General features: G+C 36.3%; 1 protein-coding gene across 9 annotated transcripts in view; it reads right to left on the bottom strand.

Annotated features, from left to right (window-relative positions):
* The window catches only part of UTRN (utrophin), a 326,938-nt gene that overhangs the window by 82,648 nt on the left and 219,080 nt on the right, over positions 1-25,210 (bottom strand). The gene's annotated exons all lie outside the window — the stretch shown is intronic.

Genomic DNA, 25,210 nt, shown 5'->3' with positions numbered 1-25,210 from the left:
CATCCATCTGCTCCTGGAAGTCAGGCTTCTAAACTTAAACAAGCCTTAATGAGAAGCCTATCCTAAAACTGAGCATTAGAGGTTTTGTCTTAAGATTTCATCTATTCCAAACTATACCATATCTTGATGAAGTTGTTTCAAAAGTGTTAGATTACTGAAGACAAATTCTCAGAATTCCTCCCTAGATTACGTTCTGATTTCTTAGCTGCACACAAACAAAACCATTCAGCTGAAGTGAAAGAAATGCTCCTGTGCTCCTGCCATTGTTCTTTCATTTTTTCTCACATCACCAGCACTGCCTCAGGTATGTACAGTTGCACTAATGACACTGTGAAACAAAAACATTTACAGAGCAAAGTAAAACATTTTTTCATAATAGACTATATTCTCTGTGATTCTAATTCATCTAAATGCTAAACAACAACAACAACAAAAAATAAGAATGAAAATGCAACAAAACTGATACTGCATGACAACACAGTAACAGCAACAAGATTGCCCTTCCCATTCTTTTCAGCCACCATATGTCAATGACCTTTCAGTACAGAACAATAACAGTGACTTTTTTAACTTCTATTTAGAAATTCCATCACTAAGCCTATGCAAACAAATTATTGCCTTCTAGATGTTCCCACCATGTTTGACACACATTTATCTTGCAAGAAGAGGCTGTGAGGGATGGAGTTGTTAAGCCTGCAGAAGAGAAGGCTTTGGAAGGGACATAATAGCTGGTTTCTACAGCTGTTATCCTTGCTGGTTTGATATGACTGAGAAGAGCCATCCTCATCAGAGCAGCTTGTTGACCATAGCTGTGAGGAGAAAGCTGGACTACAGACCTCCTGAAGTGTCTGTTTGCCTGAAAGAACTTGTGGATCCCATGGTTCAAACCTATACAGCCTCACTATTGGGAACAATACTCTGACAAGGTCTGCCTTCTCTGTGAAGCTCTGTTCCTGTACAGCAAACACAATTTTGTCCCAGTTTTCTAAACTGCTTTTCTAACTTAAAAATCCTTACATTCTACACAAATTCTTTAGGCTTTTCTAGGCTCTGCAAACAATCATTCAGCTTCTGCCTTGACCACCATATTTATTTGTCCAGCATAGAAAATATATACAATTTAAATATTACAAGTGCTACCTAATCCTTCTCATCAGAAAGCTTTTTGATGCCAGACATACAAAAATGCCAGCCACTTGATATTGACCCTGCAGGTGGCAGTATGTTATTCTCTGCCAACACTGCATCCCCCACTGTTCCTTCACCCTCCTTATCTCCCTGAATTTTCCCACTCCTTCTCACTTTACTTCTGCTCCAAATATTAAGAAACAATGAAAGCTAATCAAAATATGCCATCTCCCATTATATTTATAGAAGTAGTATGATTTCCAAAATAATGAAAACATTTCAGTCTGCATTACACAGTTCTACTTCTGATTAGTATTAACCCTTGGTTTTATACCAAAAAAAGTCTTCAGAACAGCATTAATCCTGCATGTATAGCAATAAAAACAATAAGCAAAATAAGCCCAATTTCTTTGAGAGATTTAGTACATACTATGTTAAGGAAAAAAAAGTTATTTACACACCAAGCCCTACTGTCTTAAAAATTGTATTGACAAGTTGATGTACCATAAATGCAACATTCTTAAAGAAGTCCTTCAACATACACTGAATTAAAACAAATCTTGAAAACATTCCATATGCAGAAATTTACTTCAGGAAAGAGGGAAGACAGGAAGCTATTATTGCTATTGTACAATTAAGGCTCCTTGGAGAAATGCATTAAAAAAATTACCAATTTAAATTGTTTTGGGTTATTAGAACCTGTGTGGAGTCATAATTAAAACACTATCTTAATTTTTAATATCAAAGAAAAAGAGGCACTATTACTTCAGCATGAAAAAGGAAGTGTTTCTACTTAGAATTACTTTTTTTTTATTTTATTTTTTTTTTTTACTTTTTTTTATTTTTTCCCCCGTAATTTTCCAAATATTTCCAAAACATTTATATATATATATATACATATATATACATATATACATACATATATATATATATATATATATATATTAAAAAAACTATTATTTATATATATATATCTCTGACATTATGTGAGATTTTGGGCTCAGAAATTTCAGCAAAGTTAGAAATAATCTGGAGATGGATCTCTTTTGCTGTCTTGCCAGCTTAACATAGTATGCTCATCAATTTCTCCTGATCACCCTCAATAAAACTTCAATCAAGTTTGACCTCAGAGACCTTGGATTTAATTCTCTGCTCCCTCCTTCCACCATCCTTGTCACCAAAGTTGTTCAAACTGAGATTTTAAGATTATCCTAACAACGACTCTACAGACTTTGGCCCATATAGCTCATCATTAACAAATCACCGGTGTCATTCCTTATAATTAATAAATCATGACAATAAAATCTTTTAATGTGAAAGAAACTTTGCATATGTGAAATATTAATATTGAATTAATTTATGAGTAAAAAAACATAAGCCCGCCATAGATTTTTTTTTACATTAAAGTTCATATGCTTCTTATGCTACAGATGTAAGAAGTAGCTTCAGAACAGCTATTCAAACTTGCATTGCTTTTTTCCTTATTTCTTCTGCAACACTCAATTTTCCTGTCTCTCTTTCTGCAAGTAATCAAGAACAACAATGAGAGTACATGATGCAAGAATAAGCAGATATACCAATACCCTCTTCTCCTTCCATGCAAACCTCTCTGCAATAGAACAAAAAAGAAATCCACTTAGAAATCTGATCTCTAGTTCAAATATAATCTGACTTGAGTGGACCGAAGAAAAGTTTCATTGGAGAAATCAGATCTACAAGAACACTACAGTGTAAAAGTAAGTCATAAAAAAGCCAGCAACTAACATAAGGGCTGCAATACTGAATTTTATTATTGTTTAAAGGCTTTTACAAAGTATGAAGTGTAATTGTGTATTTTTATGTCTTATTCAGTTTTGCAAAGATACCATTCAAATGGCTACTCAAAATAGATGCACCTTTCCCGGCAGAGAAGTATATGACTGTGTCCCGTCATTCTCCCTTACTCAGCTTTAAGGACTAAAAGCGCCTGTATTGCTTTGAGGGTTACACAGGTTTGGGTAGATGGAAAAACTCCCTGGAGCTAGCTTTTTAGGGTAGTATGGTTAGATCTTGTTTGGACTCAATGATCTTTAAGGTCTTTTCCAACCTGAGTGATTGTATGATTCTATGATTCTTTATGCGGATAAAAATAGGTCAAAAATTAATATAAATTTTTTGTAGGCATCAAATAATAAATGAAAGTAGGGCAAAAGGAGATCCATCATGTTAACTGACTGACAGAATAACCCAAGAAATCACTACACATGATTCTGATCTCTTCCACAGACTCATTAAAGGGAGGGATCCAAGTAGTGTTACATACCTGATTTTTAACTATTACTAGTCATTGACTTACTCCCCATTTTTATTTGTTCCTCTTTCAGTAACTGTGAAATATAAATTTTTCACACTCTAACTTTGGAATCTGTACGTCATTTACCCCATTACATCAAGATAACACAGATTACACAGATGCTTATTACTTTTAATATAAACTCTTCCTACAAGCTACCATTTTCCAAAAGAACTGCCCCAATTTACAGCTAAGAACTTGCCTAAACCAAGGCCTTCTAAAAATTCTGTCAGTGATGTTTCATATCAGAAGTCATTTCCACATTTAAGAAATTGTGACGCCAGAACAAGTTTTGCTATTCATGAATTTTTACACAATTTAGTGTACCCTGTAAGCACATATTTCCTTCAATTGTACTTTTGGTTACATTTCAAGCATATTAATTGAGCTTCCATAATTACACATGGTTGATTTACAGCCTTTTTTCCTGTTCTGAATGGTACAGACTTGTACAGAATAATTCAAGGAGCAGACCAGCTTAACAGTTCCAACAGATGAAGGCAAAGCTAATTTCAAAGAAAACACATGGGAAACTTCTTAAAAACTGAACATATTTAAATCAGATCTCATTATTCACTCCTTCAAGGAAGTAAAGATGCATGTTATTGTGGCTTGTATCTCTTTATCACACTGCAGCTTCGTATGCCAATCAGCAGCTCCTGTAGCATTTAATTACCTAGTCATCCTTACTCTGCCAGGTGCTTGCAAAGCTTCTGTTACTTTTATACACTTAAATGAAATGGAAAAATCATTCATGGCATATGGCAGGATGAAGGGAGTAAGTAGGATAACTGAGAAAACTTGGAGACGAGGCTGTTTATACATATCACACAGAGACTGAGGTTGTAATAGTCTTTGCCAGCTGTCTGCATTGTTAAAGAATCGGCAAGAAAACATAATAAATGTAGCGTGTTTAAAAGCTATTCCTTCATGACAGACAGTATTTAATATAAACACATATGCACAAATTTTCAGCAGCACATATTTTGGTCTCCAAACACATCTCCATGTGAAAGTAAATTTTATAATACATTTGCTCCAGCTGACAAAAAATGCATTCAAATAAAGAACCATATTTGAGATGGCGCACTTTACCATGCATCTACCTGTTATTACTTTATACTCAATTTGTGTGACAAGAGAAACCAGCAAAGAGAAAAATGGTGTATAATATACAACAATTAATACCTGGAGATGAGCATAAGAGAATTACGCAGCATGCAGGGCTTTACAGATGAAACCTAGCTCAATGTAAACAGTAATCAGTGACAACAGTGACGAAGATCAAAATAAGGAAAGAAAGGATCATAGAGAAAAAAGAGCCTGTCCAGAGCCCTCTGTAGGGCCTTCCTATACTCCCTGGCTGATCAACTCTTCCTCTCAACTTGGTGTCATCTGCAAATTTACTGAGGATGCACTCAATGCCCTTGTCCAGGTCATCAATAAAGACACTAAACAGGACAAGCCCCAGTACAGACCCCTGGGGTCTTGTAACAGGTCACCAGCTGGACATAGCTCCATTCACCACTGCTCTCTGGGCCCATCCAGCTGTCTCTTTACCCAGCAAAGAGTGTGCCTGTCCAAGACATGGGCTGTGAGCTTCTCCAGGAGAATACTGTGGGAGACAGTTTCAAAGGCTCTGCTGAATCTAGGTTGACTACATCAACAGACTTTCCCTCATGCACCAGGTGGGTCACCTGATTATAGAAGGAGATCAGGCTGGTCAAGCAAGATCTGAGTTTCACAAATTCATGCTGACTGGGCCTGATTCCGTTTGAAGTCCCATATATGCCATGTGACCTCACTCAAGATGATCTGTAATAAATACATCTTGATTAATTCAGATTCGCTTTTTCAAATGGAAGAATCTAAAATTAAATTTTAAAGTTTGGAAGTATATCTCACAGCACTTGCAAAAGGCTTCTTAGAAACAGCCAATGACGAGTGATGAAGACTGCATTTTCCCTGGATTGTTTCTGTTTCCTATTCTCCATGTGTTGCTGTGGTGGCGATACAAATAACAAAACAATAGCAAAACAGAGCTGCGGTTACTAGGGTGCCTGCATAAACAGCAAAACAAAATAAATAGGAACACAAAAGCACAGATTTGGGCAAAAGAGAAAATAAGACTGCACACGGGCAATCTTATACTAGAAGGCCAAGAAATGTTAGCCTACTTTGGACTTTCCCATGGATTTCTCAAAAATGATGTTTCAGGCCAGAAATAGGTTGCTTCTCCAATGAGACTATTAATTTCTCTTTCCCACACCAGCCTATGGATGAGAGGATGTGTTCATGGCTATTCAATTTAAAAACCATCCTGCTCTGTGTACTCTTACAGACTGGCATTACTTAAAATAAGCACCTCTAACTACTTCTTAAACCAAGTGTGCTACAGTAGAACAGCACACAAAAAAACATCAAAAAAGACGGAGGATGAAAACTGTGCTTTATCATCTATTGTTCCAACTTTCAGAAATATTACTTTTAAAAACTAATAAACTGACAATCTCAAACTGTATCTAACTATTTATGTGCTTATGCCTTAGTTAATTAAGGGTAACTGAATTTCTTCTGATGTTGTCAAAAGTAGTTCAACAACTGTAAGGCTATTTTCTTCATTTTCCTTTAACTACATTTAAAAAGAAAAAATGACATTTTGAAGCCCTCTTGAAAAGTTTTCACTTACAATAACCTTGCAGAGACTTTGAACAGACTCCTTTGGGCACAAAAGAGAATCTGATACTATACATCATAGTGGCAGAACTAAGCTTTATTTTAATATAGATTGCATTAAAGGACATTTAAAAGCATTTATTGACTTAAAGAGTACAAGGCCACGCTTTTTCTTAAGAAACAAAATGAAAACTGATTTTCACACAGTTAATCATTTGTCAGTCATTAAGGAGAACCCCTTCTAGTCTTTTGAGAAAGAGGAACTGCTTCAAGTTTTGCATTCCCCAAAGATGCTACAAGAGCTAAATCCAAATAGGGATGAAGGGAGACACTGTTTAATTGAGCAAAGGTTACAAAGCATAAGGCATAATGATGTTCATTACTATCCTCCAGCACCAATAATGTTATGTAACTGGAATTTTTATTTCCTAGCCCACTGAGGGGAAACTTTATTATTTGTGTTTCTAGGTCACTAAGAGAGTTTTGGCTACCCTGAAAAGTTTGGTACTGGAAAGCATGGGTTGCTTGTATCCATGTAATTTACAAATATGTTGAAAAATGCTCTCTAAAACACTAATGTGTTGCCAAAGACATTGTCTTCAAGACAGATATTAGAAAACATTATGATTACTGTACTATGACTATTGTTCTTTACACAAAAGTAATCTGAAAAGACAAAGATCTCCACATACACATGAATTCACAGCTGAACAATAAATTCTCAGAAGGAAAACCTCTCCAGATTTTTCCTGAACAACTGCTGGAAACTTAGTTTGATTAGTTTGTTAAAGACTGCACAAATTTTGCCTTTTTTCCTTCTTTGATTTCATGAAATGCCATCTCACGCTTCTTTGTACCAAGAGAGGTTTTCTCTTTGTACAATTAAGCTTACTCTTATCAATGACAATGCTGATACCGTGCCTGTTGTCTGGTTTTCTTTCACAATGATATGCTCTAGTTTTGTAATGGGAAAAGCAAGCTGAAATATCATAAATATTAAAGATACCTGCTATGATACAATGTTTAATTTGCTCATCTAAGCTAACTCAGTTCATTTTGGTCTGAAGCCATTTTAGGACAGCAGCTGAAAAGGTCAGAAGATTCATTAAATTTAATGGCTCAAATAAAGCTACACAAAAATGGGTGAAAACAGGCTTGTTTAAAATTGCTTTGCACAGGATAAAAAGAAAAAAAGATAAGTTTTTAATGGTGCTTTTACAAAAATATTCACTTAACCAATCTAATCAGGATTTAACATAGGAATTCATACAGGTTGTGCTCCATACACAGCAAAATGCCTGAGTGGGAGTGCAGAATCTGACAAAACAAGAGAAAAAGAAGCTCTTGAAGCTTTTTACTCTTTGGGTAATTAGAAATAGTGTTTACTTTTTCACAACAGCAGTAATCATAATGCGAGCAGTTAAATAATTCTCAGATGCCAAGCTGCTTCTAAGTATGTATTCACTTTTACATCACAGAACAACAACGTGCTTTTCACAAAGGAAAATTAATCCATGGAACCTCTTATTTTTATGGAAACATCGCAGCCATCCTGTTTCAATAGCCTTGAAAGACTAGAGGTTTAGGGTTTGGTGGGGATTTGTTGTTTTGTTTTGGACTTAAAATCTAAAGGAAAGTCTGGACTAGGTTTGCAGGGCAGAAGAGCATAAAACTTCTGGTTTTAATTTTTCCTGGAGAGTACACAGTTCATACTAAAATTATTAACTGTAACTTGTGATGTTAACATATGTTTATTTTTAATAGGTGAACAAACACTCCATTTAAATTAAGGAGATTTAATTGCAGACCACAAATATTTTCTCTGTTTTGGGGTGTGTTTTTTTTTTGTAAGATACAAACATATACACATGCAACTGTTAAATAATTCACTGTGCCTTAACCCTGTTTAATTAGAAAATGCCAGTATACTCAATGAGAACATGACAGACCTACAGTAATCACTACCCAAGTATATGCTGGCACCTGATGGGCGGCAGTGCCCTTCTGATGAAAGAGCAGGTTATTGGTACTGATGTTTTCCTTATTTCAGAGAAGGCACACCTAGGCACCAACCCACAAGATAACAAAAACTGAACCACAGCTGGAAACGTGCCACCTGATTCTTGACTTCATGAGCAGCATTATAAATGGTAGTGAAATATATTTCTGCAAGAGCCATACAAACTTGAGAACAAGCAGTCTAAAAAGCAATGCATTTCCAAGTACTTTTTAGGCATTCAGGTATTGCTTTGTCATTGATTAATATCAGCAAGCTAGAAGGATGACGGGTTGTAATGTAGTAATCGCTTCACAATTACATTGTAATTTATTTTTACATATAGGCATTGTTCAGGTCCATATCTGAAGTTAAATCAGTTTATGCCAGCTACACAGACTTGATCACTTGAACAGGACAGGAGTGTCTTCTACAATAAGTGTCTCTCATTTTACAAGTCACTGAATGGCAAAAGTAATCTAAAATCTGACATGATATAGAGAGGTTTTAGAAAGCCCAACAGAGCCTCATGATAATGAGCTGGCTTTAAACATGGGTAGATATTTAAAGGGCTGCATGGTCCTTTAAAAAAACCAACCAACCAATGAAAATGACACACACACACACAAATGCCTGACCAAGTGGAAACAAAATACACAGGAAACCAGGAGACCAAAACGCTCATTTCTCCAGCTTTTTACTTTTTGGAAAATGAATTGACATCTGTTACTAACAGAAGTAATCCAAGGGATCATGAAGAAAGACCAATCATTTGTCTTGGATGCAAGAGTAGCAAACTTGTCCCACTGTCTGAACAGCAGTTAATTATTATCACTGATTATTTATTTTAAACTAAATTGTTGCTTTAAAGTAAAAGGTTTCATCAACCACCATATCTCAGACATAAGTTTCAAAAGAAATGATGATAGATTTTCTGCCACTTGTTGAGAAATAAGGAGGAGAGGGAGTGATGGCAGACAGATAGGAAGGGAAATAACCCTCCATTTGTCCCATTTTCCTTTTTTGTTTTTCTTTTTTCTTTTTAATCTCCCCTTTCTTCTATTTCCTGTCGCTTACAATCTCTGCTAGTGGCTGCTGCACAACAGGTTATAAGAAATTTTTGAATAAACCAGATCATTTATCCTAACATGCACAAAGCCACTGTCCAGACAAAGACTGACACTATGATATCAATCAAAAAATGCATTTTATACTTTCTGCCAAGAAACAAGACAAACAAACCTCAGCAAAATATTATCGTACAATTCCAAACAATGCACAGCAGTCAGTCTATTTCTAATGTACTGCAAGAGATTATACTCTCCAAAGTCAACCTATAAGATGGAGCAATATATAGCCTAAGCAAGTTCGGTTTCAAATGGATCTGCTTTATGTACCTACCTAAAAAACAGATTTTACATTTCTTCCTCCATCTACACTGAAGTTTTAGCTTACATGATGAAGCAAAGGAGATTGCTGTCATTCATGTTAATTCTAAATATTTTCAAAGTGGGACACTGTGTAATGCATAAATTAACAGCACAGCTTTGTGAAGATTTTACTACTTAATTATGTAGACCCCAAATGAGATTACAGTGGAAACACTGACAGAAGGTGAAATTTATATCTCATCTTTATAAGCAGCAACTGGTATAATTTCTGCTGATGATTTATATAAGATAATGCTCAAAGAGAAAGGCAGGGAGGAACAAAGTACAAATAAAAGCATTTTTATATGCTTCCTAACGAAGTAATGCCTCCAAGCTGACACAAAACACATAAAATGCCTCTGCATATTAAATGGATTATTACTCAATTTCACTGAAGTACCCAAATATTCTATTAGCACTAGAAAATCTGTACATCTGCAACGTCTTCCACCACTTCCCTGTACAATAACAAATATCTACCTCTTCACATAAAAGAGAATCTCTTCCCCTTTCTTTGTTTGCCAGCAATAGACATTTCTGTGTTTGTGTAGTCTGTATTTTTACCGAGCACTGACATGCTGGCAGTGCTAACGGAGCATCAGATTCTGGTTTCAGACTGGGATAATAACACTACTTACAAGTTGGATGCTGAACTCTTGTTCTTCAGACAGGAGTCTTAAACTCAAGTCACCTTTTGTTCCTACTGAAGGATTAAAGTTTCCTCTGCGCTTCTTCAAAGAAACATCAATGAGACCTATTGTGTTTGGTCTTGTAAGGTGCTTTACTATTAAGCAGTACCTCCTGTATCACTGCAGAGGTCTTGAGAAAGCTATTAAATGCAGTGCACACTCCAGACACTCAAAAGCAGTATTACTGCATGCAGCCCTATGAATAATCAATGTATGAAGATAGGAAGTGCTTTAGTTGAGAACATGCCAATGTCTCAAGTACGTGAATGGTTTCCTGTAATATCAGCCTCCTCAGTGCAAGTGCACATCAGGGCCCTAGCTGATGAACTGCCATCATCAAAAGAAATTGGTTGTATTTCGTGACATCATTTATGAATTATAAATAATCAGAAAAGGAAGATTACAGCAAAAAGTCTCAGACGAGTATCTCCTGTCTGACAGATGCATAAAGGGGAGAATATTTCCCTCGGCAGAAGGAAGCACTGTCACAAGCACTTGGTTAAAACTTGGTTTGCGTGGGCCGCATACACAAAGGTCGCTTCAAAAGTAACGCATCCTATCTTAATCCCATGGAAACAACAACTGCTACAGAGAGAACAATAACAAGAGAGAAAATTCTCAGCTATAAAGCACTATTTTTTAACACAGTCACCACTATTAGCTATGTACTTTTGCTAGTGATGAACAGTTTTGTCAATTTGAAACATTCTCTATTTCTTTTATCAAAACAAAAAGCACAGCTACTTATTTTTTACTGTTTACGGGATTGTGTTCAGTCAATGAATCAAAATGCATACAATTATTTGCTGTAAGTTGAGCTGGCAGCACACTGTGCCCTTCCCTCACCCTGGTTGCAGCATTAATAGCACACCTATGTTTCATTAATAGCACACCTACGTTTGGCTGACGCAGAGCAGTGGATGCGCTCCTGAGACCGGGTCACTCAGAGAGGCAAAGTTGCAGTAGGAGCAGAGGTGAGGCCACGCTGTAACTTGCACTGGGCTGCATATAGCCTGTGGTTTGACATGCTTGGCTTAAACAGACAACTGAATAATAATCAAAGGGGAAGATACGCTGTATTCTGTTGCTGTATTATCTTCCTTCACAGCAAACAACCAGAGTCAGGGACAGGCAGCAGGAGTGAAGCTATGCTGGCTTAGAACAAAGTCCTATTTGACTGTACCAGTTGCAGAAGTCATGTCAATCAAATGATGATCTAAAAAGTATTAAGTGACTCCAAATTACTACCTAGGGCTCAACTCAGAAGGTTCTACCCCTAACAAATAACAGCTCTTCATTGTGCTTGCAACACGATCTATTATTAGGTTGGATTTCAAGACAACGTTCTTTACCAGCTGGTGATCAAGCACCAGAACAAGCTCACCAGGTCATGGTACCAAGCTTACTAGAGTTCAAGAAGTGTCTGGAGAATGCTCTCAGATATATGGTACCATCTTTGGGTAGTGCTGTGTGGAGCCAGGATCCTTACAGATCCCCTCCAACTTGGGATATTTTATTTTATGTTCTGTACTAAATGCACCCACCTCCCTAATACTCCAAACATTTCTCTCTTAGTCATTTTACATCACCAAGATCTACTTTCCCTCCTGGAATTTCATTTTACTCTCCAAGATTTTTGGCTACAGCTTTCTGCTTTCAAAACTATCTGATCAGTGAGCCTCTGTAGAGTTTACACTGCATAGATGGTTACTGCAGCATGCCAGATTATACCAGAGCTCCTTCTCAAATATTTGGTGTCCATGAATCACTTGTTAATATTTCAGCCATCTGCTAATACTTTCAACATCGGCTCAGCATGAAAAAGTGGTGGTGTAAAACCACCACTGCAAAAAGTAAGCAGTGTCCAAGATGGGAATTATTCTTCTTCAGAGAAATCACTACTTAAAATAGTCTGGGTATATTTGCAAGTGACACAAAGAAGGATTCTTCTAAGGGCAATGAGACTGTTTTCCTCTGGATGCACGCCTCTTAAGCAGGTTCTGGTCGACATCTGAAGGTACATGAAAACACACACACACACAGGGAGAATGTGACATATCCATACAATTCAACTGCATTAAAAAAAAAAAAAAGGCCCAACCGTAATATCTCAAATGATGCTGCACAACCGCAATGCAGTGGGTATCACAACACTGTTTTTGATAGTGGTTTACTTGTTTAAGTAGCAGAGAGATTTCCTTCATTGTGACTCACATCTATAATAATTACAAACAAATTCAAAGAGAAAGTTTTCCTCCCTTCTCAAAAGGGAAGGTCCAAACTGGTAACAACATGCAATAGTCTGCACTGCTCAAATAGATCTACTTCTGTCTCAGCAAACTAATTTTATGAAACATTTTATGATTCAGGATATATACATTGATTAAAAAACATACAAGAAAAGGGAAAGGGAAAGGGAAAGGGGAAGGGGAAGGGGAAGGGGAAGGGGAAGGGGAAAGGGGAAAGGGGAAAGGGGAAAGGGGAAAGGGGAAAGGGGAAAGGGGAAAGGGGAAAGGGGAAAGGGGAAAGGGGAAAGGGGAAAGGGGAAAGGGGAAAGGGGAAAGGGGAAAGGGGAAAGGGGAAAGGGGAAAGGGGAAAGGGGAAAGGGGAAAGGGGAAAGGGGAAAGGGAAAAGAAAAGAAAAGAAAAGAAAAGAAAAGAAAAGAAAAGAAAAGAAAAGAAAAGAAAAGAAAAGAAAAGAAAAGAAAAGAAAAGAAAAGAAAAGAAAAGAAAAGAAAAGAAAAGAAAAGAAAAGAGAAAAGAAAAGAGAAAAGAAAAGAAAAGAAAAGAAAAGAAAAGAAAAGAAAAGAAAAGAAAAGAAAAGAAAAGAAAAGAAAAGAAAAGAAAAGAAAAGAAAAGAAAAGAAAAGAAAAGAAAAGAAAAGAAAAGAAAAGAAAAAGAAAAGAAAAAGAAAAGAAAAAGAAAAGAAAAGAAAAGGAAGAAGAAAAGGAAGAAGAAAAGGAAAAAGGAAAAAGGAAAAAGGAAAAAGGAAAAAGGAAAAAGGAAAAAGGAAAAAGGAAAAAGGAAAAAGGAAAAAGGAAAAAGGAAAAAGGAAAAAGGAAAAAGGAAAAAGAAACAGCGTAAACCTGAAAGAAAAATGTCACTGTTTTGCAAATTGTGTTAAATCACCCAATTACAGATCTAACTTGTAACTTCTAACTAACCAAGTTTGTTGTTTCATTATTTTAACTTAATCTTGTTAATGTGGAGCCTTGCTGCAAAAATTGTCATTAACCACTTTTTGGAAGATTACAAAGTGGTTTTCACACTTATGAGAAAGAAATCGCTTAATATAGCTTGCACTAATCTGGGGTCAGTTACTGGAAGATAGAAGTACTTACACGTTTTCTTCCACAAAGCAAGGTAATACCAAGTTAACTCTGCTACACAAGAACTTCCCCTCAGAGATAAGACACAGATCACAATATTTCTATTACTTATGCTTATTCACTTCATTGACTTTCTCTACTTTTTTTCTCCAGTATAAAAAAGGTTAAACTTTTTTGGTTGGTTGATTGCTGTTTTGTTTTTCATATTGTTTAAAAAAAAAAATTTGGGACAAAAGAACTGACAAAGTTTCCATGTAGTAAAAACAAAACCTTAAAAAAAATAAAAATAATTTTAAAAAAATCATTTTCTTACAAATCTGAGAACATGAAATCAAACTATTTCTTATTAAGAAGCATGGAATACATAAAAGCTAATTGTTACTTTTAGTCTTGAAAACTCAAAGCAGTACAACGTGGCAAAGTTACCTAGTAAGGGCAAGAAAAATAGAAACAACAAGAAATAAAATGCAGAGAGTAACAATAGCACAGTATGCACATATTTTAATGTCTTAAAACTGAAAGTAGATTTTTTAATTTTGTTTTTGGTTACTGGATTCTATCACCAATATTCTGACATATCTACAGTAATATTTCCCAAAGAAATAAATCACAACTTAAATGTAAAACATGCAAATGCAGTGCAGCAAGACACCTACACATAGATCATTTACCCAAGAGAGCCTTACTGTAATATGTACAACAAATATAGATTATAAAAGTGTTAAAGGAATGTCACTTATTTATTTATACTGTACATTGTACTGGAGTGTTCTGACTTCAGTGCTTGCAACTCAGGTAAGAAGTAATTGCTTGCTTAGGAATCTTTCCACATTTACTTACAAGCATAATAAAATCTGGTAAGCATGTTCAGTTGCTCTGCACACATTCATAGACCACATCATCATATACCTGCATCATCATTTTCCAGGACAGAATAAAGCAGAAAAAACCTTCGCTTTTACATGCTGTGGTTTTTTCTTTTCCCTTTTTCTCTTTGTGTATGTTTACTAACAGCCTTTTTCCTCCATGTAAATTTACTCCAGAATTTTAAATTCAGTGTTGAGAATAATAACTTTTCCCTTCTCTGTCAGTGCTGCTGCATAGTGGCACCATGAGAAGCATAAATTGAAAGACTTGGATGAAAAAGGGTTTGAGTAACTGAAGCTAAATTATGCTCACCATGCTAAGAATCTCTTAGCAGTCAGAAATGTCAGAAGACATTAGCTGCATGTTGATACACCAGAGCACAAAATCATAAGAAAACAACCCCAAACAAGGCTGACCTATTGAAAATAAATGATTTCAACCAAGCATGACTGCCTTGTAGCTTCAGACTCCTTGGCACGTCTCTCTCTGCCCACATGCATCACCTCCGCTGCGCTCATCTCTGTCCACTGCATCCGAGCTCTGAGCATCTCAGAGTGTCACAAATACAGCGCGACAGGGAAAAATGCAGATCACTTGCATATCGCTGGTGTTGGAAAAACTGTGTTTGGTTCCTGTAATTCCTCCATGCAAAATGAAGCAATGCTGCAGAATTAATTCACTTTTGTGGAATGGGAAAACAAACCTAACTGTTGAAAATCAGAGATGCAATTTTAAAAACCATTTACTGCCTTCTTCTGTGTGAGAAAGGGCAGTACACAACTGGGCACTTCTCCCTCACAGATGAAAAGCAGTAGAAAAATATACGAACTTTCTTTCTTAAGCGATAAGGGTGAGACTTGGATATTTATTATTGCAAAAAACAGTTTATCTCTCAGTGGAGTTTCTCAGCACAGCTCTTGTGCTGAGATTGGACATAAATTAGGTATGCACACCTTTATAGGTACCTTTTCAGATACCTTACAATTGTATAAGTCCAGCACTGATCATCTTGTTACTGCCAAAGCAGTAGCTTCATTTTAAATATGTGTAATATTAAGGCTAAAATCTGATAATCAGAAAGCCAAGGTGCAACTACAGCTTTGCTGAAATGGCAGTGACAGCCTGATCAAGACCATTTGTTCGACAATTTTTTTTTTCTTTTTTATTTTTTTTACTTTCTTATTATTACAAGCCAAAAACATCCGTAGGACAGCTTTTCAATTCTGTGGATTCATCTGTTATCTATGTCATTTATGTTAAACACTTACTTATTCTAAAATATCCCTTCCAGTAGTACAGAGCTTTACAGATTGGTTTTGCCACTGGAAAGCCTACCCCCTACTCACTTGTGTACTTTTCTTGGCAATAAGCCTGTGGTATGGGCCTAGTGCACGTGTTCACAGGTGGGGGTTGCTTTGTGTATCAAGGAACAGTCACAGAAGCAAAGCAGAACACACAGATACTGGTCGCACTCTAAAAGAAACTACTATGTAAGGCTGAGTATGGCTCCGTACAGTTTCTAAAGGTACTCTAAAGCCACGTGCTGAATCCAACATTTACATCTCTCAACTCAAACGACACGATCAGTGCAAGGACCAGAAACAGTTTCTGGATGCCGGCAAGTCCCTCCTCACAGAAGAGAGCAATGGCAGAGTATCTGTTCACCAAAGAGGAAGAAAATTGCTCAGAAATGTGCCTAGAGAAAAAACTGATGTTTCTTAAGTGCAGGTTAGCAATACTAACTGGCAAACAGCTGTCAGACTTTGATGAGATGCCAGAAACAGAGCTATGAGAAACCATGCCAAAATAAAGGCACGGATTATGTATTTTCCCACCTTGAATTCCAGGACACTGAAAAAGCACAAAAGCACAACTAACCCAGCCTAGGACCAAACACTCATTTAAGTACACTTAGCAACAATATTATGAGCATGTTCATTCCTCCGAGGCTAGAGGTGCACATAAGGGAGCTTATCACATTAACAAGCAGATATTAGCTTTGTCTTAGCTTTGTATTTATCTCTCTTCTTTTTTTTCTTTTCTTTTTTTTTTTTTTCATTAATTACAAGCTTTGTTATGATTTGTAACTAACATACTTATACTTCCAAACAAGTGCAGAGTTTTGACAAACTCCACTTTGTGCCACACCCTCAAAGTTCCCTAAAAAGTCCTGCATGCACTGGTAACATCCCCTCTAGCAACCTACGTAATGTCCTTCAGCATTCTTTTTCTTCCAGCAGCTCAGAAGAGCTTCACCACACTTTACAGTGACAAACAAAAAAGCCCAAACCAAAATATTATTTTCTGTTTTTGGAGTAAATTAGCTCCAAATGTTTTTGACAAGTAACCTGATCAGAAACTCTCATCAGCTGTACTTTTTGTCTTAACCTTGAAATCACTGATAGTTTGGAGTTAAATTTCCTGTCAGACTTAACATTCAAATATTGAAATAGAACTCTCACGCTCCTGTGATGAATATACATCTACTTTCTCTCGGTATTTAATTAGAAGAATATGTAGAAATGAATTTTTAAAAGTGATGTTCATAATGAATCAGCAGATCAATATAAGAAAGCTAAGCACTACCACTAAGTTTTAATGACTCGAGCCTAAAAGCTTTCTAAATCCTCACAATTAAAAGAACTATATATTGTTCCAAGTTCTAATTCATTTTTATTCATACTGAAAAGCTGCCAGAATTACTAAGCACCTATCACTATAAAAGAAAATTAATCACATAGAAGGTATTACTTCTAAAATACAATATTTAAGTTACAACCTTATAACTTCACAGTAATAATTTTTACTCGCAGTTTAGAGGGTACTGAGACACTAATGCAGCAAGGAAAAAAAAAAAAAAAAAGTTAATCCACATCCACTTTTCAGTCAGAGCATGGAAACTTGTTTCTATATCAGGCACTGAGCCTCCTGAAAGCATACAGACCTGTTGTGACAGCACACGCTAACCACAGCACTGGTATCAGCGTGAAGCACTGCACAGCGGCCCTTGACTTTGAAACTCCAGATGGAAAATCATGAGCGGAGGATGCATAGGGCAAAGCTGCCAGATACCATCAGTCTTCTCTTAAAAACTACACCACCAGTCCTGCATTCATTTGATGACAACATTTTTTTTCAGTCTTCCATTTACGGTATCACATTTTTAGCTTCCCCCCCGCTAAGTGTTTCTTTTCTGCCCAGAATTTGATCCTTGCAAGGTACTGAATCTTCACACAAACTCATAATCTGTCCCCTCTGGGGCAGGTTTGCCACTCATAAAAGAGATGGTGCCATAAAATATGCAAGTTATTATTATATATATAAAAAAAAATTAAGACAATGGCCCAAAGTAGTATTTAACTGGAACATGACGCATTTGTTCCAATTGGTTCATTAAAACTCTCTCATTTGCTATTCTCTCTTTAATTACTCGTAATTCTAAATTCTTGCTGACCTGTTTCATTGACTTAATGAAGCAATACCACTCAACAAAGTGGCTGCTAATGAGTTTAGTCTGTGTCATTACAAAAAAAAAAAATAAAAAATTTACATTCAAGTGAATCATACGTTATAATAGCACACATTTTTTTTAATGACTGTGTAAAATCATAAGCTTAATCCCTTCACTAATCAAGAGATTATATTTTAGATCTTAGAAATCCTTCAAGCATTTAAGATGCAAACCAGCTGCCTCAGAAGGAGAGAAAGACTTCTGAAATTCTGGATAGTTGAGGAATCAATTCTTTTATATTCAAAACAAATAAACAAACAAAAGGCATCCAGACAAATGGAAAAAAAAAAAAAAAAAAACAACAAACCCAACAGAAAATGCAGAATTCTATTTCCTTTCCTATTTTGTACATACAGCTCTAAATCTATAATTTAATCTCAAGAACCTGAATGAAAAAAAAAGAGAGCACTACTATAATGGCAGTGCAATTTTTCCAATTTACTGCTAGTGTTCCTGGTATGGATTACTGTTTGTAAAGACAAGGGATTGAGGATCCAATACTTCAGGAGTTAACTAGAATAAAATACTCTTTTCCTCTAAACAGTCTGCCTGCAGCAAGAAGGAGTAGGATCCAGATGACAATATCCTTGACAGAAAATAAAAGGGACTCTTTGCCAGTTGATGCCTGCAACTGCCGTCAAAATTTCAAAAAATTTCTAATGTGACACTAGAGTGTTTTTCTTACTGCATATTTAAGAATAAACCTTAACTTGTTCCATTTTCCACAAAGCAACTATACAGATGAAACTTATCCTTTGGGAATACACAATGAAAGAGGATAAATATCCCTAGCACTTGCACAGACTGGGTATGGAAAAGAGTCAGTTATGTAAAGAGGTTCTTAAAAGATTTGGAGTAATCCCTGCAAACTCTCTTCCACACCCCAAATGACAAGTGAACAGCTTTGCTAAACACCGTATGTCTCTTCTTACTTCGCCCAATTCATCCTAACAGATCACAGAAAAATGAGATCTGAGGAGATGCTCTGGTTATACAGAAAGGATCTCAAAATGGTTTCATTACAGGAAGGGAACGAACAAGAGAAATAGTTTTCAGTTCTACCTAATGCAGGTTATGAAAACACCTGGAAAACAAAATGGCAGTAGTCACTGTATCATAGTGACTGATTTTCTAGTGGCATTCTACAGCTGGAAAAACAAATTTACTGCTTCTCTGCCGATCTCGTTGTATTGTTTTTGTGGTTTTTTGTGGGGGTGGGTTATAATTTTTTTCCTCTGTCTCTCTGTCTTTGGAAAAACAAACTTTAGCAAGAATACATTTGCATTCAGAGAAATGGCCTGGTTTTTGTTTCATTGATCTGTAGTGAGAGTTCATCTGTTGATGTCCTCAAGTTCCAGGTAATCACTAGCATTTTTAAATTCAATTCAAAGACCACCTGTTTTTATAACGTGCATACACTAAATTGGAGCTCCTGAAATCTTGTATGGAATTTATAGCTTAGAATAAAAAAGATCTTAGGAGTCTGACTGACAGTCTTCTGGAATCATTTGCTTGATATGTAGCAGCAACCAAAAAGTCAATGAAGTGCTGTGCATGATCTGGAAGAGCAGGGTAAAAAGCCATTGTTTTACTAAACATAAAACAGTGATGTAATCTCATCCTAAGTAACACACGCAGTACCAATTGACACACCTCCAGGACGCAGTGGAGTCAGGAAAATGGACAGAGATGAACAGCAGAGGGAGTTCTGGCAATATCGCAGCTTTCTAATGGTAGGAGATTAAAAAGGTTCAGAAGTGGAAGAGGCTCTAAAGAGTTATGAGTAAGATTTCCAAATGATGAAGACAGTGGACAGTGTGAGTGAAGAACTGTTAAAAACTGAATCCAATAACACTAGAGCAAAGGCCACTGAAACTTTAATGAGATGAAAATCAGTTGAAATATGATTTTGCTCTTGGCATTGTTGGGGAGAGTGGAGGAGTTTGATTCTTTGTTTAAACAGAATTGGTGGTAAGAATTTGGTGTCTATTTGGCATAGAAAGTTCTGGAGACAAAATATCAGTGAATTCAGCATGAAATTAGACAAGTTAGTGGGAAACAGGTACAAAAACATATAAGGACCAGAGCACAGATATGGTATGAAATAAGGAGACCTGAGCATAGATATGGTATGACACGAGGACCTGAGCATAGATATAATATGAAGGTTATACAGTCATCTTGATCCAGTGATGGTGAACGTCTGGGAGCTGAAGAGGAACAGATAACAAGTGGCCAGTACAAAATATTATCAGTAAATACCAACTTCTATTGACACTAATATTGAAGAAAATACACTACAATGAACAAACTGTTGTTCTAGGAAAAAAAAAAAAATCTTCTACATGCTTAAGTGCAGAGGTCCCCAGTGAAACAAGGGCTTCAAGTCAAATAATGGAAAAACACAAATAAAACAGCAACAACAAAGTAACTAAATATACATAAAAGAACTGGTACAAGGAAAGAGTTAGAGGTCAAAGAATGTAGCACTCCCCAAGTCATTCGTGTAATCAAGCTTCAAAAAGTCATACTAAGTCCTCAAACTGTGATCTCTATCAATAACATGATGGCAATATTGTTTTCTGTTACAGCTTATTAAGAATCAGAACATTCATGGCTCAGCTCCCACTCAGTTTAGACACACGCTGGTAGGACAGTATTCAAGCTACAAAACCTCAACACAACTGCAGAATGTTTGATCACTATGTTAGGTGCTCCAGCCCTTCACTGGCAAAGCATGTGGCTCACCTGCCACTACCAGTCACTGTTTTGCAGCCCAGAATACAGGAGAAGAAACTGATGATACGATACATCCTACTACATCAAGTTGTTCTGAGGTTTCCAGTAAGCTGAAGGCTAATAACGATGAAAGCAGAGAGGTCTTTTGGAAAGAGAAAAGAAAACCCCAGAGAAAAAGGTACATCATAGTTGCAGTGGATGGTGGAAATGCTGATTACTTTGCTGTTTCCACAGTTTTAGCCCAATTTTGAACAAATATTTAGCTCCAAAGCAAAGTTAGAATACCTTCTTTGACATATAGTTATTGGATATACTTCAAGTATAGGCTTTATTTAGTGGATTGAAAAAGACTCAGTAATATCTATCAAGTTTACATAGGTTCTTAGATTAGAAGAAACAAGAGCAATGTGAAATGTACTTATTGATATAGATATATACCTATAAAAGGAAGTACTAAGAGAACTATATGGCAGAAATATTTTGTTTACTGTATTGAAAAGACTACCTAATCGTTTTTCCAAGATAGCTTGTTTTACTCTGCTTTTGTGACTAAATATTTTGTTCTTTCATTATCCAGGTTATTTATTATTTTAAGTACTGATCCATTTCAACTTTCCTGACTTATCAGAAGACAACTGCACTTTAGGGAACAAGCTGAAATACAGCCAGAAGCAATATTTTTTTGTTCGAGTTAAAAAACAAATTGCACTGACATCCTAATTTAACATTTCATTCTTTGCAACATGCCTTTGTTTACACATCATTCTTTAGGAAAAATAGTCCAGGAGAGCAGAGCGATACACACCTGAATCATTCACATAACACAAAAATCAATTCCAGTAAATCCTTAGTGAGCAATGGCTTTAAGTCAGGACCATTGGAAAACTCTCATTTAACTTCAAACACTGACTACATTCTTCCTTTCCTGTAAAGAGGTATTCCCACCCACAACTTCCAGCACTTCCTTCCAAACACCCCGCAGAGAGAAGAGCTTCAGTTAAAGACATCTCCTTACTTTGAAGAGCAACTTCACAGTAGCGTGATACAAAATGCTAAAGCTCCCACTTTATTCTCATCCTTGTCTGTCGGACTAGCAAAAGGGTCTATCAATCACATTCTTCCAACCACGGGTTGCTTAATTCTTCTCATCCACTCACAGCTCACATCACAGTGAAAAATTAGTATGGCAGCAGTACAGCTAACCACCTCTACTTACATAGATTTTGTACATGCTTCATGCCTTTTGTGATGAGATGTGTGACAAATTAACACAGCTCCTTCCTAGAGTACAATTTAAAGTATAGAATATGACAATAATGATCATTTTTTGTAGAAAGTATTTTCCAGTTGGCTATGCTAACATTTCTGATGAAGTGGAAATAGTAAATAAAACAAATACTTTCAACTTTGAGTATTTGACTGCTTTAACAAACCAAATTTGAAATGTAAAATTTGAAACACTGACAGCAACCCCAAAAAGTTTGATGAGTATCGGAAATAGTAATGATCCACCCAAAGACATAAGATTACAATTTGAACAATCACAGGTCCTTGGCAATTTCATTTTCAACTCAAAAGAAGCTAAGTTAAGCATCCATGAGGTAAGATCACTTGGGAGGTTCTCTGTTTGTTTGTTTGGAGCTTGTTGGGGCATTTTGGTTTGGTTTTTTTTGGCAAGTTCTATTTTGGCAGTTGATCAGAAAAGTTTTGCATTATGCACTTCAAAATCCTATGTGAATATTCACATGGAAGACTGTAAAAGTACAGAATGAAAGGAAAAAACTGAGCTGGTAAGGATAAGCAAAAGTGAGAAACAGGAATTAAAGAGAAAACATTGGTAATCAACCCAAAAAAGGCAACCACTCCCTGTAGGTCACTGCCTGTGTCAGCACCTTTGCACCTGAGTCTCCTATACTTTGAGAGCATAAATATGGCCGCTGCTATAAGTACACCTCATACAGAAGCACCTGAGTCCAAAAACCATCTGAAACCTCCACACACTGTCCCAACACTTTTAAACTAAGCACTTCTGGATTTTTTCCACAGTTTCTGGGACTATCACCACAGACTACTCTCAAAGACAAAGAAACTTTGAAAATAGTTAAAATAGGAAATTTGAGGTTCTTTATTGAACACTACCTTCCCCCTCTAAGATAAAGAGCACAGCTCAGCACCCAGACAGGATGTGCTCACTGCCTGACTGCACTTGGAATTTGGTATGTGATAAGACTGTAAGCTGCTATGGGTCATGCAAGTCCATGTGAACAGTGTAAGAATCAGTAAAATATTTAAAAATATTTTCAACGTCCTGAAATATTTCAGTTCATCTGGAAAATGTGAGATAAATCTGATTCAACATTGATGTGGGTAATGTTTGTTTTTAAAGCACAGAAGAATTATTGTTATTAAAAACAAAAACAAGGTTAAAAATCAAATTGCAAATAATTTAATTCCTCCTGTCCAAACAGACTTTAGTAGCACAGAAACAATGAGAGCTAACTCAAACTGCCATATAACACTGTACTTATTTATCTAACACTGATGAAGTTAAGTGGTGAGTGGGGAAGATGCTAACAAAGGGAAAGAGCAGTAGGGTTAGTACCATTAAGCTGAAGCAAGAAAGATGGAGTTATGTAACTGAGAGGAAAAAAAACTGTAGGTTAATAAGAATGATAACTAACTAGGGGCAAAAAGCGATGCTAAGATGAGAAGGCTAGAGAATCCTAAAAATGAAGGACAGAAATGATAATATCATGGCTTTGAAGAGCTCAGTGAATATTTTGCCACTTACGTTTTGAAGTACCAGCAAGGACAAGATCAGGTGAGCAAGCAGAAATAAGAGCAAAGGGATCACAAAGAAGTGGAAATAAAATGTTGCTTTGAACTGCTCAATTTGCACAAGGACAATTTCAAAGCATCACTCAGATGTGAAAATAAAGGAAACACAAGAGCAGAAGCACCCAAGCCCTTTGCAGAGAGGCACCAGCTGACAAGTGCTACTGAAGCTTATGATGAGGTTATAAAAGCATGGTTGATAAAAAGTAAATCTTACAGGTAATGTGAAATGCCTTGGAGGCTTAATGCTTGAAGAAGTGTGGGCGAAGAAATGTGGCATTTAATGTAGCACCTGGACAGCCAGTGATGACAGGTGAACAGGAAAATCCTCGAGAGTGAGAGAAACCAAGTAATATATCTGAAGTATTGATCTGATTAAGTTTCAGCTTAGCACAGGGCGCAAATGCCGAAATCAGCATCTTAATGCAATGCAATGCAAGTGACATCAACTCAAGACACAGAGTGACTGACAGAGTGGAATCACAGTTATTTTTACAAAGAATTCAGTAGATTTTGAAAAGGCAAAAAATTTATGTAACGCAAAGCCATTTTGATTCCACATCATGACAGATGTTAAATTATGCCAAGAATGGGACAAGAGAACCTACAGATGTTTTTGTTTTGTTTTGTTTTTTCTCCCCCTCCTTCAATTTCTACTTTCCACATGAAAAAGTCCCCAACTTTTCACTTTGGTGGAGTTACTTAAACTGTCACTTCAGCAAGGAACAGGCAGTTCCTCCTCAGAAACAGTGTGAAACTCTGCCATGCAGAATCAAGCTAGTTGACAGCTGTAGTCCAGCTCCCTGTCTCCAGTAACAACAAATAAGCAAGTTCAACAGAAAGTGAAATACCACACATGAATAGTTATTATTTGGTATGGCACAGTGCTATCATGTGAAATATAGGAATTGCTTTGTTCCTACAAAAATAACTACCAGAAAAGTCCAGTTATTCCCTGACACAGATCTGCAATTGAATACTGACTTGTTGCCTACATAGGTGTACAAAAAAGGGAACAGGCTAACTTTGTGCAGGGGGTCTTATTAATTACTGGGCTAGGGCAACTATATCCAATACTTTTTGTGACAGTAGAAGAGCACTGCCTTTTTGAAACATGAAGGAATTATCTCTAAGAGCTTGTGAATACACATATTAGAATATTAAGTTAACCTCAATGTATAATAAAATAATCCTCATTCTTTAAAGCTATGCGTAGGGATTAAACAGTCTAGAAGTTTTATTTCTCCTCACTACTGTAGTTCACAATTGACCCAAATAACCCACCCTTGCCCCTAAGTATTCCTACTTTTAAGTGGTATATAAAGTCTAACATTTTTACAAATCAAACTGACATTTTCAAATGAGACACACTAGAGCAGTATTTGTTATTATCATTCATATACTATAATCAAGCAAGAAACACAAACAAGCCTTTAGAGTATGACTGGTAGAGGTCTATCAACTCTCATTGACCTCCTTTAAAATATGTTTGGATCTCTTCCTGCCTTTTATTGCTCTTCTGCATTAGTAATCCATCATTTGATCATTATAAAACATTAGCAGCAGATGTGCCTCCATACAGAGATATAATGATAATAATGACTTAAGTGGATATGAATAGGAAGAGATGAACTCTCAAAAAACAAAGACTCTGAGTTTATGTTAATAACTATTTTAAA

Source organism: Coturnix japonica, chromosome 3 (genome assembly GCF_054131305.1).
Source record: "Coturnix japonica strain WE chromosome 3, WE-NBRP24, whole genome shotgun sequence".
Classification (NCBI taxonomy): domain Eukaryota; kingdom Metazoa; phylum Chordata; class Aves; order Galliformes; family Phasianidae; genus Coturnix; species Coturnix japonica.
The sequence above is the reverse complement of the archived record's forward strand: the minus strand, read 5'-3'. Positions and strand labels throughout refer to the sequence as shown.